Source organism: Amblyomma americanum, chromosome 4 (genome assembly GCF_052857255.1).
Source record: "Amblyomma americanum isolate KBUSLIRL-KWMA chromosome 4, ASM5285725v1, whole genome shotgun sequence".
Taxonomy (NCBI): domain Eukaryota; kingdom Metazoa; phylum Arthropoda; class Arachnida; order Ixodida; family Ixodidae; genus Amblyomma; species Amblyomma americanum.
The window spans coordinates 155,925,540-155,930,062 of record NC_135500.1 but is presented as its reverse complement, the minus strand read 5'-3'; positions in this window follow the sequence as shown (position 1 = coordinate 155,930,062).

The window sequence follows — 4,523 nt, the reverse complement described above, 5'->3', positions numbered from 1 at the left end:
GCCTTAATCATTATGTTGAAGATACCCATCTCCTACCTCGCACCATGATTGGCTTCCGCTCAAATCTCTCTACGCAAGACATTATGCTCCAGCTTTCTCGAGGTGTACTGCGCCCCTAAACCATAACGGGCATAAAGGCTATTTATTCTAGAGCATGATTTAAATAAAGCATTTGGCAGCGTCTCGCACACAGCTATTCTCGCTAACGAGTATATTCGGTCATTCCAGCTCCTATAGGTGGCGCGGCGGCTGTACGACATGGCGGACGAGGCGGTGATAGCGCCGATGGCCCGATGCCATAGCAAAGCGGTTTCTTGACGTTGTGGCACCTTTCGTGTGACTTTTGGAGTCTAGATAAGCGGCAGTAAATTATTCTTGGTTATGAATAATATCTTATGCTTGAGTTTGGCTGCATTACAGGCTCGAAACAAATTTTTATCGATATGAGCATGGAATCGCCAGTTCGTCAGTGCCGCAAAAACTCCGATGAAAATTGCAAACTCAGCATAGTAAAGCCTGGACTCCATGTACGCGAAAACTCACGCGAAGGCGACGGCGGCGGCGACGGCTGGCGTTCGCTCTGTCGCTTGTGGGCAACCTCCATGCAAGCGAAGGCGGCAGGCGACGCGAACCCGCGACGTGCGCAGCGGATTCCGTGCTTTGCGCACTCCAGCTTAGAAACACGCCAGTAACCTGTTCTCTCTCTTAAAATTTTGTGAGTGTGCCTCATAGTCAGGGCCAAAGGAATATTTCCTCTACGGCAGCGGTGTAGCGGCAGTGTAGATAGCCAAAGGCGTGCTTGCGGAGACGAAGCCACATCACGGGTTCACGGGGGAGGTGTGCTTTCGTTCGGTGCCTGTGCACTCCGGCTTAGTAAAAACACTCCCATAAACTGTCACCGCAACCTGACTGTAAGTGAGCAAACTATAATATACCACTGAGAATGCGCGCCGCGAGTGTTTCTGCACAGTTGTAGCGCAGCCGCACGGTGGATCGAGCGCCGGTACCCGCGGCTCGACACGCATCTCTCCCTGCAGTACGCCCGCTCGCGTAGCCCGCTCCAAATGCTGTTAGCCCTCCGCACCCAACAAGTAGATTGTTTTAATTATTTAAATCGTGCGGGTCTGCCTCTCAGCTACAAAACCAAATATTTTTTCGACGGTGGCGATGACCAAGACGACGGGCGGGTTTCGTGAGATGTACCCGTGAGAAACCGTGGACAAACCGGAAACGGCTTTGGGGGGCTCTGGTTGGCCAGTCGCGTGGGGGACTTCCGGGCGACGAGCGAAATTTTCTGTGGCTGCAGATCCGAGCGACACGGCAAGCGACACATGCATTTTGCTTCGCGCGACGGCGTCGCTCGTCGCTTGCCGCCGTCGCCTTCGCGTTCGCGTGAGTTTTCGCGTACATGGAGTCCAGGCTTAAAGTGCGACAAAAACTTTGAACTGTGATTTTTTGCGCGTTCACTTTCTTGTTCTTTCGGCACTTACCCGAAAGCGGAAAGAAACTACTTTAATAACCCAGACAGCCTGGCACTATATTTGGTGCCCACACGACTGCGGCCCTTACCCGCATAAATACGTTATGTGTATTGATTGCTCGCTGAGGTTATAAGGACCCAATTGAAAAGAAAATCAGTAGTTGGTAACACTGGCCAAAATAACTGCACTTACCAATTACAACAAAGATCAAAATCAAGTTTTTAATGTTTGGCTGCATCAAACAAGCCAGAAAGATCAAAATCCTTGAGCTCACAAATTCGACTCTTATTTTGCTACTTGTTTGGGTAAACAGAAAAGTTTTACCAGTGGTCTACATTTTATCACGAATAAATTCTGCTCGGTGCTCCGTAATGTGGACTGAGCTTTACTGCAGGCTTAACAGTGTCCTAATATAGCCTATCTGCAGCGTACGTTGGTCACATATATGCGGTTATTATAGCCTATCTGCAGCGTACGTTGGTCACATATATGCGGTAATAGAAAAGGCTATGTAGCTCTTGTTTGAAGCGGGAGCCAAGGGGTCATTCGAGTAATACAGTTGAAATTAGCGCTCAAAATGTGTTTTTGACTACCAGGGAAAAATGCTGTAATCGAATGAGCAGACGACAGTTTCCAAGAAGCGTTTGCGGTTATTCATTCGCATTGCGCATTATATTCGAGAAATGAAGGTATAAGTGTGAAGTCTTGCCATTCATGTCGCTATTTAGCTATCACGCTGTGGCCAGAAAGCCGTTTAATTTAGACCAGAATGGACTGAAGCGTAATGACAAATCTGTTTTTGCAAACGTCCGCCTTAAAATATAACCAAAATACTTCATATCAGCTCATTGTATAAGCACTGCACGGTTTCCATGCAGCTGTAATACGCTGCGTTGGTCGCATGAACAAAACTCCGAACAGGAATGCATTGACGACACAGTGTCGTGGCGTCAACAGAGTACGCCGCTGAGACGGGTCATTGGGCTGAAACTCGTTACCAACCTGCAGAATGCACTTAATTACTGCTTTTGAACTCTTTACATGTTGGCAGAAACATGTTTGCTGTTTGGAATGTTCGCGCACCGTAGAATAACAGAATGTGCTCATTTTTTACGCGTATCTTACGCTGCAAACCATTGCGATTGCACGCGCCGCGCAGAGCGATCACCGGCTCGCCAATTCAGGAAGAGGCCGCGTGGCGCCGCCACCGTCGCTGGAACGACCGAATACTCACTTCCCTCTCTGGTCGTACAGCTGAACATAGCTTTGGCTCTCTCCCCTTAGACCCTATAACCCTCAGTAGCAATGACACCCCCCCCCCCCCTCCCAAGGATCCGTTCTCTCTCCCCCTTTCTTTCCAATGTCGCCTTGCTCACGCTACCTTCTGAATTAGACGCTATCCCCCGGTTATCCCATACCTTATACGCAGACGACATCACCCTCTGGGTTTCAACAGGCAAGGATGCTGAGGTTGAATCCGCACATAAACAAGCGGTGGATGTCACTGAGCGCCACGTAGCCGGAGCCGACCCCTCAGAAGTCCGAGCTGCTGCGCATCCGAGGTCAACCCGGCCTCCACGGCCATCTTCACATCTGCATTACCGCTAGTGGTATCCACCATTAGGGCACTGGGGCTTCTCATACAGAGCCATTGGAAAAGCACCGACACTCTGGCTAAACTCACCGTTTCTGTCTCGCATACCATTCGTCTAATTCGTCGCATTACTAATAAACATATATGCACGCGAAAGAATGACCTCCGACGTCTTGTTCAAGAGTTTGTTATCAGTCGCCCCACGTATACCCTCCCTTACCTCTAGCTTAGCTGCCAGGAACGGGACCGCGTTGACTGCCTTATTAGACAGGCATACAAGGTGGCTCTTCAAGGTAAAATATTCCCGCATATACCCTTGGGCCTACTCCCCTTCCTGTAAACTGTGGCCAACATGCCACTCTATCCCGCATACTCTGGGCTAGCCTTCGGGACCCCATCCTCGACGTTTGCAGCTCTCGAATCCAGGCCAGTGGGAGGCCGCATTGCTCAGTTACGACTACACACAGATCCGGGTTGTGACAAGAGCCTACAAGTCGCCGAACGCCACGGGCTCATGACCACTTGATGGGACTATAACCCCACACCATCTGCTACTTTTGTACTTTTGTCGACAGAAATAAAGTTTATTCTCCTTTTTCTCCTGCTCCACGGTTAACACTCTCTCAGTTCTTCCCCTTTAAGTCATCAGTTAAGTTATTCAGGCTGCGCTGCCTTGCCTGATGGAAATGTTTAAAAACCGCGCGCCGTCGCAATATAAATCCCGGAGGCTCGGCTGGCTTAGCCATAATTTTTTTCTTCTCTTCTCCGCCTTTTCCATCAATATTTGTAATTATAAGAATGTTTATTATACAATCATTTTTAATGTTTTAAAAGCAATGTTTCCTGAAAGAAAGAAAAAATACCATTCCGCCGCATGGTGAGTCAAGTAACTTTTCCTTCCAGCTCAAGGCAAGTGTATGTTTTGTCTTGTCACATTCAGTAAAATCGTCGGGTAACCATGAAGTGTGTATAATTTTATAGTGCATCGTTACGGCTCCTAAACTTTATAAAATTATGTTGAAAACTGGGAGTGGCGCTAGCGTCGCTTGTTGCAAAAAAGCGAATCGGTTGTTTGGTTCATTTCATGGTTCATCTCGTACGTCTACCCAACGTTGCATCTACCTAGATGATATTTCTGTGAGCATGCTTTCCGTGCTTCGGCCTGGCCGAAAGCTTTCCAAATAATATTTTCCGGTTCGCTTGTTGAAAAACGCGCTTGAAAAAAAACAAAAACCATATGTCTAATGTCATTCTTCATTTTATTTACTGATATTTCTATGCGCTTTAGCAAGCTCCATTGCTGTGACTGCTTATGTTCTTGGTTTTAACTGCGTCGATTAGCGAGTACATAACGCGGAAGTTTCAGAACAACTACCACATATAGCGAATGCGACGCCAGCGCAACCTTTAGGCTGGAACGAACTGACTAATGTTATGGAAGCTGTGTC